General features: G+C 39.0%; 23 non-coding genes and 3 pseudogenes across 23 annotated transcripts; all 26 read right to left on the bottom strand.

The window, feature by feature from the left end:
- Positions 1–85: 85 nt before the first annotated feature.
- On the bottom strand, positions 86–204 carry LOC146031450 (5S ribosomal RNA). Its single transcript, XR_014456917.1, has one exon. It is a non-coding gene; the product is annotated as a 5S ribosomal RNA (ribosomal RNA).
- A 345-nt stretch (positions 205–549) lies between these two features.
- Positions 550–668, bottom strand: LOC146031317 (5S ribosomal RNA). The gene has a single exon (XR_014456785.1). It is a non-coding gene; the product is annotated as a 5S ribosomal RNA (ribosomal RNA).
- Positions 669–1,013: 345 nt separating this feature from the next.
- Positions 1,014–1,132, bottom strand: LOC146027739 (5S ribosomal RNA). The gene has a single exon (XR_014455125.1). It is a non-coding gene; the product is annotated as a 5S ribosomal RNA (ribosomal RNA).
- A 345-nt stretch (positions 1,133–1,477) lies between these two features.
- LOC146028098 (5S ribosomal RNA) lies at positions 1,478–1,596 on the bottom strand (annotated as a pseudogene).
- A 345-nt stretch (positions 1,597–1,941) lies between these two features.
- On the bottom strand, positions 1,942–2,050 carry LOC146029178 (5S ribosomal RNA; annotated as a pseudogene).
- Positions 2,051–2,395: 345 nt separating this feature from the next.
- LOC146031449 (5S ribosomal RNA) lies at positions 2,396–2,514 on the bottom strand. The gene has a single exon (XR_014456916.1). It is a non-coding gene; the product is annotated as a 5S ribosomal RNA (ribosomal RNA).
- A 345-nt stretch (positions 2,515–2,859) lies between these two features.
- LOC146031315 (5S ribosomal RNA) lies at positions 2,860–2,978 on the bottom strand. The gene has a single exon (XR_014456783.1). It is a non-coding gene; the product is annotated as a 5S ribosomal RNA (ribosomal RNA).
- Positions 2,979–3,323: 345 nt separating this feature from the next.
- On the bottom strand, positions 3,324–3,442 carry LOC146027738 (5S ribosomal RNA). The gene has a single exon (XR_014455124.1). It is a non-coding gene; the product is annotated as a 5S ribosomal RNA (ribosomal RNA).
- Positions 3,443–3,787: 345 nt separating this feature from the next.
- On the bottom strand, positions 3,788–3,906 carry LOC146027405 (5S ribosomal RNA). The gene has a single exon (XR_014454808.1). It is a non-coding gene; the product is annotated as a 5S ribosomal RNA (ribosomal RNA).
- A 344-nt stretch (positions 3,907–4,250) lies between these two features.
- Positions 4,251–4,369, bottom strand: LOC146030715 (5S ribosomal RNA). The gene has a single exon (XR_014456205.1). It is a non-coding gene; the product is annotated as a 5S ribosomal RNA (ribosomal RNA).
- A 346-nt stretch (positions 4,370–4,715) lies between these two features.
- LOC146034157 (5S ribosomal RNA) lies at positions 4,716–4,834 on the bottom strand. Its single transcript, XR_014459564.1, has one exon. It is a non-coding gene; the product is annotated as a 5S ribosomal RNA (ribosomal RNA).
- A 343-nt stretch (positions 4,835–5,177) lies between these two features.
- LOC146027894 (5S ribosomal RNA) lies at positions 5,178–5,296 on the bottom strand (annotated as a pseudogene).
- A 345-nt stretch (positions 5,297–5,641) lies between these two features.
- On the bottom strand, positions 5,642–5,760 carry LOC146031647 (5S ribosomal RNA). The gene has a single exon (XR_014457109.1). It is a non-coding gene; the product is annotated as a 5S ribosomal RNA (ribosomal RNA).
- A 345-nt stretch (positions 5,761–6,105) lies between these two features.
- On the bottom strand, positions 6,106–6,224 carry LOC146032679 (5S ribosomal RNA). The gene has a single exon (XR_014458103.1). It is a non-coding gene; the product is annotated as a 5S ribosomal RNA (ribosomal RNA).
- A 346-nt stretch (positions 6,225–6,570) lies between these two features.
- On the bottom strand, positions 6,571–6,689 carry LOC146027394 (5S ribosomal RNA). Its single transcript, XR_014454797.1, has one exon. It is a non-coding gene; the product is annotated as a 5S ribosomal RNA (ribosomal RNA).
- A 345-nt stretch (positions 6,690–7,034) lies between these two features.
- On the bottom strand, positions 7,035–7,153 carry LOC146032678 (5S ribosomal RNA). The gene has a single exon (XR_014458102.1). It is a non-coding gene; the product is annotated as a 5S ribosomal RNA (ribosomal RNA).
- Positions 7,154–7,499: 346 nt separating this feature from the next.
- LOC146031136 (5S ribosomal RNA) lies at positions 7,500–7,618 on the bottom strand. Its single transcript, XR_014456610.1, has one exon. It is a non-coding gene; the product is annotated as a 5S ribosomal RNA (ribosomal RNA).
- Positions 7,619–7,963: 345 nt separating this feature from the next.
- On the bottom strand, positions 7,964–8,082 carry LOC146031913 (5S ribosomal RNA). The gene has a single exon (XR_014457364.1). It is a non-coding gene; the product is annotated as a 5S ribosomal RNA (ribosomal RNA).
- Positions 8,083–8,427: 345 nt separating this feature from the next.
- On the bottom strand, positions 8,428–8,546 carry LOC146033742 (5S ribosomal RNA). The gene has a single exon (XR_014459150.1). It is a non-coding gene; the product is annotated as a 5S ribosomal RNA (ribosomal RNA).
- Positions 8,547–8,891: 345 nt separating this feature from the next.
- LOC146027382 (5S ribosomal RNA) lies at positions 8,892–9,010 on the bottom strand. Its single transcript, XR_014454785.1, has one exon. It is a non-coding gene; the product is annotated as a 5S ribosomal RNA (ribosomal RNA).
- Positions 9,011–9,354: 344 nt separating this feature from the next.
- On the bottom strand, positions 9,355–9,473 carry LOC146034166 (5S ribosomal RNA). Its single transcript, XR_014459573.1, has one exon. It is a non-coding gene; the product is annotated as a 5S ribosomal RNA (ribosomal RNA).
- A 345-nt stretch (positions 9,474–9,818) lies between these two features.
- Positions 9,819–9,937, bottom strand: LOC146027370 (5S ribosomal RNA). Its single transcript, XR_014454773.1, has one exon. It is a non-coding gene; the product is annotated as a 5S ribosomal RNA (ribosomal RNA).
- A 345-nt stretch (positions 9,938–10,282) lies between these two features.
- Positions 10,283–10,401, bottom strand: LOC146032319 (5S ribosomal RNA). The gene has a single exon (XR_014457760.1). It is a non-coding gene; the product is annotated as a 5S ribosomal RNA (ribosomal RNA).
- Positions 10,402–10,746: 345 nt separating this feature from the next.
- On the bottom strand, positions 10,747–10,865 carry LOC146031973 (5S ribosomal RNA). Its single transcript, XR_014457423.1, has one exon. It is a non-coding gene; the product is annotated as a 5S ribosomal RNA (ribosomal RNA).
- A 345-nt stretch (positions 10,866–11,210) lies between these two features.
- LOC146035177 (5S ribosomal RNA) lies at positions 11,211–11,329 on the bottom strand. Its single transcript, XR_014460581.1, has one exon. It is a non-coding gene; the product is annotated as a 5S ribosomal RNA (ribosomal RNA).
- Positions 11,330–11,674: 345 nt separating this feature from the next.
- Positions 11,675–11,793, bottom strand: LOC146035176 (5S ribosomal RNA). The gene has a single exon (XR_014460579.1). It is a non-coding gene; the product is annotated as a 5S ribosomal RNA (ribosomal RNA).
- Between the last annotated feature and the right edge of the window lie 30 nt (positions 11,794–11,823).

Raw genomic sequence — 11,823 nt, 5'->3', positions numbered from 1 at the left:
TCAAATGTCTGTATTGGCAATAAAAAGAAAAAGTTTCCAATTTAAATAGCTAGAAAATAAAAACAATTTGCCAGTAATGGGAAAAAACCTACAGCACCTGGTGTTCCCATGTGGTCTCCCACCCAAGTACTAACCAGGCCCAACCCTGCTTAGCTTCCAAGATCAGACGAGATTGGGCGTATCCAATGTGGTATGGCTGTAGGTGAGATGCATGCACTTTTTTGCCCTCTTCTACTTCTATCTAAAGGTAAGCTAATAAAAAAGTTTCCTAACTATATTGGCTTACTGAAAAAAATCATGTGTTGGTAATGTAAAAAGACCTACAGGACATAATATTAGCAGGTGGTCTCAAATTAAACTACTAAAGAGGCTCAATACTATTTAGTTGCCAAAAGCAGTTGGAATTGGGCCGAAACAGTGTGGTAAGTCTTTAGGTGATGGCTATTGTGTCTGTTTGACCTCTCCCAAATGTCTGTATTGGCAATAAAAAGAAAAAGTTTCCAATTTAAATAGCTAGAGAATAAAAACAATTTGCCAGTAATGGGAAAAAACCTACAGCGCCTGGTGTTCCCATGTGGTCTCCCACCCAAGTACTAACCGGGCCCAACACTGCTTAGCTTCCAAGATCAGACGAGATTGGGCGTATCCAATGTGGTATGGCTGTAGGTGAGATGCAGGCACTTGTTTGCCCTCTTCTACTTCTATCTAAAGGTAAGCTAATAAAAAAGTTTCCTAACTATATTGGCTTACTGAAAAAAATCATGTGTTGGTAATGTAAAAAGACCTACAGGACATAATGTTAGCAGGTGGTCTCAAATTAAACTACTAAAGAGGCTCAACACTATTTAGCTGCCAAAAGCAGTTGCAATTGGGCCGAAACAGTGTGGTAAGTCTTTAGGTCATGGCTATTGTGTCTGTTTGACCTCTTCCAAATGTCTGTATTGGCAATAAAAAGAAAAAGTTTCCAATTTAAATAGCTAGAGAATAAAAACAATTTGCCAGTAATGGGAAAAAACCTACAGCACCTGGTGTTCCCATGTGGTCTCCTACCCAAGCACTAACCAGGCCCAACAATGCTTAGCTTCCAAGATCAGACAAGATTGGGCGTATCCAATGTGGTATGGCTGTAGGTGAGATAGAGTCACTTTTTTGCCCTCTTCTACTTCTATAACCAGGTAAGCTAATAAAAAAGTTTCCTAACTATATTGGCTTACTGAAAAAAATCATGTGTTGGTAATGTAAAAAGACCTACAGGACATAATGTTAGCAGGTGGTCTCAAATTAAACTACTAAAGAGGCTCAACACTATTTAGCTGCCAAAAGCAGTTGCAATTGGGCCGAAACAGTGTGGTAAGTCTTTAGGTCATGGCTATTGTGTCTGTTTGACATCTTCCAAATGTCTGTATTGGCAATAAAAAGAAAAAGTTTCCAATTTAAATAGCTAGAGAATAAAAACAATTTGCCAGTAATGGGAAAAAACCTACAGCACCTGGTGTTCCCATGTGGTCTCCTACCCAAGTACTAACCAGGCCCAACAATACTTAGCTTCCAAGATCAGACAAGATAGGGCGTATCCAATGTGGTATGGCTGTAGGTGAGATAGAGTCACTTTTTTGCCCTCTTCTACTTCTATAACCAGGTAAGCTAATAAAAAAGTTTCCTAACATTATTGGCTTACTGAAAAAAATCATGTGTTGGTAATGTAAAAATACCTACAGGACATAATATTAGCAGGTGGTCTCAAATTAAACTACTAAAGAGGCTCAACACTATTTAGCTGCCAAAAGCAGTTGGAATTGGGCCGAAACAGTGTGGTAAGTCTTTAAGTGATGGCTATTGTGTCTGTTTGACCTCTCCCAAATGTCTGTATTGGCAATAAAAAGAAAAAGTTTCCAATTTAAATAGCTAGAGAATAAAAACAATTTGCCAGTAATGGGAAAAAACCTACAGCACCTGGTGTTCCTATGTGGTCTCCCACCCAAGTACTAACCAGGCCCAACACTGCTTAGCTTCCAAGATCAGGCGTATCCAATGTGGTATGACTGTAGGTGAGATAGAGTCACTTTTTTGCCCTCTTCTACTTCTATAACCAGGTAAGCTAATAAAAAAGTTTCCTAACATTATTGGCTTACTGAAAAAAATCATGTGTTGGTAATGTAAAAAGACCTACAGGACATAATATTAGCAGGTGGTCTCAAATTAAACTACTAATGAGGCTCAACACTGTTTAGCTGCCAAAAGCAGTTAGAATTGGGCCGAAACAGTGTGGTAAGTCTTTAGGTGATGGCTATTATGTCTGTTTCTCCTCTCTCAAATGTCTGTATTGGCAATAAAAAGAAAAAGTTTCCAATTTAAATAGCTAGAAAATAAAAACAATTTGCCAGTAATGGGAAAAAACCTACAGCACCTGGTGTTCCCATGTGGTCTCCCACCCAAGTACTAACCAGGCCCAACCCTGCTTAGCTTCCAAGATCAGACGAGATTGGGCGTATCCAATGTGGTATGGCTGTAGGTGAGATGCATGCACTTTTTTGCCCTCTTCTACTTCTATCTAAAGGTAAGCTAATAAAAAAGTTTCCTAACTATATTGGCTTACTGAAAAAAATCATGTGTTGGTAATGTAAAAAGACCTACAGGACATAATATTAGCAGGTGGTCTCAAATTAAACTACTAAAGAGGCTCAATACTATTTAGCTGCCAAAAGCAGTTGGAATTGGGCCGAAACAGTGTGGTAAGTCTTTAGGTGATGGCTATTGTGTCTGTTTGACCTCTCCCAAATGTCTGTATTGGCAATAAAAAGAAAAAGTTTCCAATTTAAATAGCTAGAGAATAAAAACAATTTGCCAGTAATGGGAAAAAACCTACAGCGCCTGGTGTTCCCATGTGGTCTCCCACCCAAGTACTAACCGGGCCCAACACTGCTTAGCTTCCAAGATCAGACGAGATTGGGCGTATCCAATGTGGTATGGCTGTAGGTGAGATGCAGGCACTTGTTTGCCCTCTTCTACTTCTATCTAAAGGTAAGCTAATAAAAAAGTTTCCTAACTATATTGGCTTACTGAAAAAAATCATGTGTTGGTAATGTAAAAAGACCTACAGGACATAATGTTAGCAGGTGGTCTCAAATTAAACTACTAAAGAGGCTCAACACTATTTAGCTGCCAAAAGCAGTTGCAATTGGGCCGAAACAGTGTGGTAAGTCTTTAGGTCATGGCTATTGTGTCTGTTTGACCTCTTCCAAATGTCTGTATTGGCAATAAAAAGAAAAAGTTTCCAATTTAAATAGCTAGAGAATAAAAACAATTTGCCAGTAATGGGAAAAAACCTACAGCACCTGGTGTTCCCATGTGGTCTCCTACCCAAGCACTAACCAGGCCCAACAATGCTTAGCTTCCAAGATCAGACAAGATTGGGCGTATCCAATGTGGTATGGCTGTAGGTGAGATAGAGTCACTTTTTTGCCCTCTTCTACTTCTATAACCAGGTAAGCTAATAAAAAAGTTTCCTAACATTATTGGCTTACTGAAAAAAATCATGTGTTGGTAATGTAAAAAGACCTACAGGACATAATATTAGCAGGTGGTCTCAAATTAAACTACTAATGAGGCTCAACACTGTTTAGCTGCCAAAAGCAGTTGAAATTGGTCCGAAACAGTGTGGTAAGTCTTTAGGTGATGGCTATTGTGTCTGTTTGACCTCTCCCAAATGTCTGTATTGGCAATAAAAAGAAAAAGTTTCCAATTTAAATAGCTAGAGAATAAAAACAATTTGCCAGTAATGGGAAAAAACCTACAGCACCTGGTGTTCCCATGTGGTCTCCCACCCAAGTACTAACCAGGCCCAACACTGCTTAGCTTCCAAGATCAGACGAGATTGGGCGTATCCAATGTGGTATGGCTGTAGGTGAGATGCAGTCACTTTTTTGCCCTCTTCTACTTCTATAACCAGGTAAGCTAATAAAAAAGTTTCCTAACATTATTGGCTTACTGAAAAAAATCATGTGTTGGTAATGTAAAAAGACCTACAGGACATAATATTAGCAGGTGGTCTCAAATTAAACTACTAATGAGGCTCAACACTGTTTAGTTGCCAAAAGCAGTTGGAATTGGGCCGAAACAGTGTGGAAAGTCTTTAGGTGATGGCTATTGTGTCTGTTTCACCTCTCTCAAATGTCTGTATTGGCAATAAAAAGAAAAAGTTTCCAATTTAAATAGCTAGGAATAAAAACAATTTGCCAGTAATGGGAAAAAACCTACAGCACCTGGTGTTCCCATATGGTCTCCCACCCAAGTACTAACCAGGCCCAACACTGCTTAGCTTCCAAGATCAGACGAGATTGGGCGTATCCAATGTGGTATGGCTGTAGGTGAGATGCAGTCACTTTTTTGCCCTCTTCTACTTCTATCTAAAGGTAAGCTAATAAAAAAGTTTCCTAACTATATTGGCTTACTGAAAAAAATCATGTGTTGGTAATGTAAAAAGACATACAGGACATAATATTAGCAGGTGGTCTCAAATTAAACTACTAAAGAGGCTCAACACTATTTAGCTGCCAAAAGCAGTTGGAATTGGGCCGAAACAGTGTGGTAAGTCTTTAGGTGATGGCTATTGTGTCTGTTTGACCTCTTCCAAATGTCTGTATTGGCAATAAAAAAGAAAAAGTTTCCAATTTAAATAGCTAGAGAATAAAAACAATTTGCCAGTAATGGGAAAAAACCTACAGCACCTGGTGTTCCCATGTGGTCTCCTACCCAAGTACTAACCAGGCCCAACAATGCTTAGCTTCCAAGATCAGACAAGATTGGGCGTATCCAATGTGGTATGGCTGTAGGTGAGATAGAGTCACTTTTTTGCCCTCTTCTACTTCTATAACCAGGTAAGCTAATAAAAAAGTTTCCTAACATTATTGGCTTACTGAAAAAAATCATGTGTTGGTAATGTAAAAATACCTACAGGACATAATATTAGCAGGTGGTCTCAAATAAACTACTAAAGAGGCTCAACACTATTTAGCTGCCAAAAGCAGTTGGAATTGGGCCGAAACAGTGTGGTAAGTCTTTAGGTGATGGCTATTGTGTCTGTTTGACCTCTCCCAAATGTCTGTATTGGCAATAAAAAGAAAAAGTTTCCAATTTAAATAGCTAGAGAATAAAAACAATTTGCCAGTAATGGGAAAAACCTACAGCACCTGGTGTTCCCATGTGGTCTCCCACCCAAGTACTAAAGAGGCCCAACACTGGTTAGCTTCCAAGATCAGACGAGATTGGGCGTATCCAATATGGTATGGCTGTAGGTGAGATACAGTCACTTTTTTGCCCTCTTCTACTTCTATAACCAGGTAAGCTAATAAAAAAGTTTCCTAACATTATTGGCTTACTGAAAAAAATCATGTGTTGGTAATGTAAAAATACCTACAGGACATAATATTAGCAGGTGGTCTCAAATTAAACTACTAATGAGGCTCAACACTGTTTAGTTGCCAAAAGCAGTTGGAATTGGGCCGAAACAGTGTGGAAAGACTTTAGGTGATGGCTATTGTGTCTGTTTCACCTCTCTCAAATGTCTGTATTGGCAATAAAAAGAAAAAGTTTCCAATTTAAATAGCTAGAGAATAAAAACAATTTGCCAGTAATGGGAAAAAACCTACAGCACCTGGTGTTCCCATGTGGTCTCCCACCCAAGTACTAACCAGGCCCAACACTGCTTAGCTTCCAAGATCAGACGAGATTGGGCGCATCCAATGTGGTATGGCTGTAGGTGAGATACAGTCACTTTTTTGCCCTCTTCTACTTCTATAACCAGGTAAGCTAATAAAAAAGTTTCCTAACATTATTGGCTTACTGAAAAAAATCATGTGTTGGTAATGTAAAAATACCTACAGGACATAATATTAGCAGGTGGTCTCAAATTAAACTACTAAAGAGGCTCAACACTATTTAGCTGCCAAAAGCAGTTGGAATTGGGCCGAAACAGTGTGGTAAGTCTTTAGGTGATGGCTATTGTGTCTGTTTGACCTCTCCGAAATGTCTGTATTGGCAATAAAAAGAAAAAGTTTCCAATTTAAATAGCTAGAGAATAAAAACAATTTGCCAGTAATGGGAAAAAACCTACAGCACCTGGTGTTCCCATGTGGTCTCCCACCCAAGTACTAACCAGGCCCAACACTGCTTAGCTTCCAAGATCAGACAAGATTGGGCGTATGCAATGTGGTATGGCTGTAGGTGAAATAGAGTCACTTTTTTGCCCTCTTCTACTTCTATAACCAGGTAAGCTAATAAAAAAGTTTCCTAACATTATTGGCTTACTGAAAAAAATCATGTGTTGGTAATGTAAAAAGACCTACAGGACAATAATATTAGCAGGTGGTCTCAAATTAAACTACTAATGAGGCTCAACACTGTTTAGCTGCCAAAAGCAGTTGGAATTGGGCCGAAACAGTGTGGTAAGTCTTTAGGTGATGGCTATTGTGTCTGTTTCACCTCTCTCAAATGTCTGTGTTGGCAATAAAAAGAAAAAGTTTCCAATTTAAATAGCTAGAGAATAAAAACAATTTGCCAGTAATGGGAAAAAACCTACAGCACCTGGTGTTCCCATGTGGTCTCCCACCCAAGTACTAACCAGGCCCAACACTGCTTAGCTTCCAAGATCAGACGAGATTGGGCGTATCCAATGTGGTATGGCTGTAGGTGAGATACTTGCACTTTTTTGCCCTCTTCTACTTCTATCTAAAGGTAAGCTAATAAAAAAGTTTCCTAACATTATTGGCTTACTGAAAAAAATCATGTGTTGGTAATGTAAAAATACCTACAGGACATAATATTAGCAGGTGGTCTCAAATTAAACTACTAAAGAGGCTCAACACTATTTAGCTGCCAAAAGCAGTTGGAATTGGGCCGAAACAGTGTGGTAAGTCTTTAGGTGATGGCTATTGTGTCTGTTTGACCTCTCCCAAATGTCTGTATTGGCAATAAAAAGAAAAAGTTTCCAATTTAAATAGCTAGAGAATAAAAACAATTTGCCAGTAATGGGAAAAAACCTACAGCACCTGGTGTTCCCATGTGGTCTCCCACCCAAGTACTAACCAGGCCCAACACTGCTTAGCTTCCAAGATCAGACAAGATTGGGCGTATGCAATGTGGTATGGCTGTAGGTGAAATAGAGTCACTTTTTTGCCCTCTTCTACTTCTATAACCAGGTAAGCTAATAAAAAAGTTTCCTAACATTATTGGCTTACTGAAAAAAATCATGTGTTGGTAATGTAAAAAGACCTACAGGACAATAATATTAGCAGGTGGTCTCAAATTAAACTACTAATGAGGCTCAACACTGTTTAGCTGCCAAAAGCAGTTGGAATTGGGCCGAAACAGTGTGGTAAGTCTTTAGGTGATGGCTATTGTGTCTGTTTCACCTCTCTCAAATGTCTGTGTTGGCAATAAAAAGAAAAAGTTTCCAATTTAAATAGCTAGAGAATAAAAACAATTTGCCAGTAATGGGAAAAAACCTACAGCACCTGGTGTTCCCATGTGGTCTCCCACCCAAGTACTAAACAGGCCCAACACTGCTTAGCTTCCAAGATCAGACGAGATTGGGCGTATCCAATGTGGTATGGCTGTAGGTGAGATACTGGCACTTTTTTGCCCTCTTCTACTTCTATCTAAAGGTAAGCTAATAAAAAACTTTCCTAACTATATTGGCTTACTGAAAAAAATCATGTGTTGGTAATGTAAAAAGACCAACAGGACATAATATTAGCAGGTGGTCTCAAATTAAACTACTAAAGAGGCTCAACACTATTTAGCTGCCAAAAGCAGTTGGAATTGGGCCGAAACAGTGTGGTAAGTCTTTAGGTGATGGCTATTGTGTCTGTTTGACCTCTCCCAAATGTCTGTATTGGCAATAAAAAGAAAAAGTTTCCAATTTAAATAACTAGAGAATAAAAACAATTTGCCAGTAATGGGTAAAAACCTACAGCACCTGGTGTTCCCATGTGGTCTCCCACCCAAGTACTAACCAGGCCCAACACTGCTTAGCTTCCAAGATCAGACAAGATTGGGCGTATCCAATGTGGTATGGCTGTAGGTGAAATAGAGTCACTTTTTTGCCCTCTTCTACTTCTATAACCAGGTAAGCTAATAAAAAAGTTTCCTAACATTATTGGCTCACTGAAAAAAATCATGTGTTGGTAATGTAAAAAGACCTACAGGACATAATATTAGCAGGTGGTCTCAAATTAAACTACTAATGAGGCTCAACACTGTTTAGCTGCCAAAAGCAGTTGGAATTGGGCCGAAACAGTGTGGTAAGTCTTTAGGTGATGGCTATTGTGTCTGTTTCACCTCTCTCAAATGTCTGTGTTGGCAATAAAAAGAAAAAGTTTCCAATTTAAATAGCTAGAGAATAAAAACAATTGGCCAGTAATGGGAAAAAACCTACAGCACCTGGTGTTTCCATGTGGTCTCCCACCCAAGTACTAACCAGGCCCAACACTGCTTAGCTTCCAAGATCAGACAAGATTGGGCGTATCCAATGTGGTATGGCTGTAGGTGAAATAGAGTCACTTTTTTGCCCTCTTCTACTTCTATAACCAGGTAAGCTAATAAAAAAGTTTAATAACTATATTGGCTTACTGAAAAAAATCATGTGTTGGTAATGTAAAAAGACCTACAGGACATAATATTAGCAGGTGGTCTCAAATTAAACTACTAATGAGGCTCAACACTGTTTAGCTGCCAAAAGCAGTTGGAATTGGGCCGAAACAGTGTGGTAAGTCTTTAGGTGATGGCTATTGTGTCTGTTTCACCTCTCTCAAATGTCTGTGTTGGCAATAAAAAGAAAAAGTTTCCAATTTAAATAGCTAGAGAATAAAAACAATTTGCCAGTAATGGGAAAAAACCTACAGCACCTGGTGTTCCCATGTGGTCTCCCACCCAAGTACTAACCAGGCCCAACACTGCTTAGCTTCCAAGATCAGACGAGATTGGGCGTATCCAATGTGGTATGGCTGTAGGTGAGATACAGGCACTTTTTTGCCCTCTTCTACTTCTATCTAAAGGTAAGCTAATAAAAAACTTTCCTAACTATATTGGCTTACTGAAAAAAATCATGTGTTGGTAATGTAAAAAGACCAACAGGACATAATATTAGCAGGTGGTCTCAAATTAAACTACTAAAGAGGCTCAACACTATTTAGCTGCCAAAAGCAGTTGGAATTGGGCCGAAACAGTGTGGTAAGTCTTTAGGTGATGGCTATTGTGTCTGTTTGACCTCTCCCAAATGTCTGTATTGGCAATAAAAAGAAAAAGTTTCCAATTTAAATAGCTAGAGAATAAAAGCAATTTGCCAGTAATGGGAAAAACCTACAGCACCTGGTGTTCCCATGTGGTCTCCCACCCAAGTACTAAAGAGGCCCAACACTGCTTAGCTTCCAAGATCAGACGAGATTGGGCGTATCCAATGTGGTATGGCTGTAGGTGAGATACAGTCACTTTTTTGCCCTCTTCTACTTCTATAACCAGGTAAGCTAATAAAAAAGTTTCCTAACATTATTGGCTTACTGAAAAAAATCATGTGTTGGTAATGTAAAAATACCTACAGGACATAATATTAGCAGGTGGTCTCAAATTAAACTACTAAAGAGGCTCAACACTATTTAGCTGCCAAAAGCAGTTGGAATTGGGCCGAAACAGTGTGGTAAGTCTTTAGGTGATGGCTATTGTGTCTGTTTGACCTCTCCCAAATGTCTGTATTGGCAATAAAAAGAAAAAGTTTCCAATTTAAATAGCTAGAGAATAAAAACAATTTGCCAGTAATGGGAAAAAACCTACAGCACCTGGTGTTCCCATGTGGTCTCCCACCCAAGTACTAACCAGGCCCAACACTGCTTAGCTTCCAAGATCAGACGAGATTGGGCGTATCCAATGTGGTATGGCTGTAGGTGAGATACAGTCACTTTTTTGCCCTCTTCTACTTCTATAACCAGGTAAGCTAATAAAAAAGTTTAATAACTATATTGGCTTACTGAAAAAAATCATGTGTTGGTAATGTAAAAATACCTACAGGACATAATATTAGCAGGTGGTCGAAAATTAAACTACTAAAGAGGCTCAACACTATTTAGCTGCCAAAAGCAGTTGGAATTGGGCCGAAACAGTGTGGTAAGTCTTTAGGTGATGGCTATTGTGTCTGTTTGACCTCTCCTAAATGTCTGTATTGGCAATAAAAAGAAAAAGTTTCCAATTTAAATAGCTAGAGAATAAAAATAATTGGCCAGTAATGGGAAAAAACCTACAGCACCTGGTGTTCCCATGTGGTCTCCCACCCAAGTACTAACCAGGCCCAACACTGCTTAGCTTCCAAGATCAGACGAGATTGGGCATATCCAATGTGATATGGCTGTAGGTGAGATGCAGGCACTTTTTTGCCCTCTTCTACTTCTATCTAAAGGTAAGCTAATAAAAAAGTTTAATAACTATATTGGCTTACTGAAAAAAATCATGTGTTGGTAATGTAAAAATACCTACAGGACATAATATTAGCAGGTGGTCTCAAATTAAACTGCTAAAGAGGCTCAATACTATTTAGCTGCCAAAAGCAGTTGGAATTGGGCCGAAACAGTGTGGTAAGTCTTTAGGTGATGGCTATTGTGTCTGTTTGACCTCTCCCAAATGTCTGTATTGGCAATAAAAAGAAAAAGTTTCCAATTTAAATAGCTAGAGAATAAAAACAATTTGCCAGTAATGGGAAAAAACCTACAGCACCTGGTGTTCCCACGTGGTCTCCCACCCAAGTACTAACCAGGCCCAACACTGCTTAGCTTCCAAGATCAGACAAGATTGGGCGTATCCAATGTGGTATGGCTGTAGGTGAAATAGAGTCACTTTTTTGCCCTCTTCTACTTCTATAACCAGGTAAACTAATAAAAAAGTTTCCTAACATTATTGGCTTACTGAAAAAAATCATGTGTTGGTAATGTAAAAAGACCTACAGGACATAATATTAGCAGGTGGTCTCAAATTAAACTACTAATGAGGCTCAACACTGTTTAGCTGCCAAAAGCAGTTAGATTTGGGCCAAAACAGTGTGGTAAGTCTTTAGGTGATGGCTATTGTGTCTTTTTCACCTCTCTCAAATGTCTGTATTGGCAATAAAAAGAAAAAGTTTCCAATTTAAATAGCTAGAGAATAAAAACAATTTGCCAGTAATGGGAAAAAACCTACAGCACCTGGTGTTTCCATGTGGTCTCCCACCCAAGTACTAACCAGGCCCAATACTGCTTAGCTTCCAAGATCAGACAAGATTGGGCGTATCCAATGTGGTATGGCTGTAGGTGAAATAGAGTCACTTTTTTGCCCTCTTCTACTTCTATAACCAGGTAAGCTAATAAAAAAGTTTCCTAACATTATTGGCTTACTGAAAAAAATCATGTGTTGGTAATGTAAAAAGACCTACAGGACATAATATTAGCAGGTGGTCTCAAATTAAACTACTAATGAGGCTCAACACTGTTTAGCTGCCAAAAGCAGTTGGAATTGGGCCGAAACAGTGTGGTAAGTCTTTAGGTGATGGCTATTGTGTCTGTTTCACCTCTCTCAAATGTCTGTGTTGGCAATAAAAAGAAAAAGTTTCCAATTTAAATAGCTAGAGAATAAAAACAATTTGCCAGTAATGGGAAAAAACCTACAGCACCTGGTGTTTCCATGTGGTCTCCCACCCAAGTACTAACCAGGCCCAATACTGCTTAGCTTCCAAGATCAGACAAGATTGGGCGTATCCAATGTGGTATGGCTGTAGGTGAAATAGAGTCACTTTTTTGCCCTCTTCTA

This window comes from Crinia signifera, chromosome 8 (genome assembly GCF_055691185.1).
Source record: "Crinia signifera chromosome 8, ASM5569118v1, whole genome shotgun sequence".
Lineage (NCBI taxonomy): Eukaryota > Metazoa > Chordata > Amphibia > Anura > Myobatrachidae > Crinia > Crinia signifera.
This window is presented reverse-complemented; position numbering and strand designations above follow the sequence as displayed.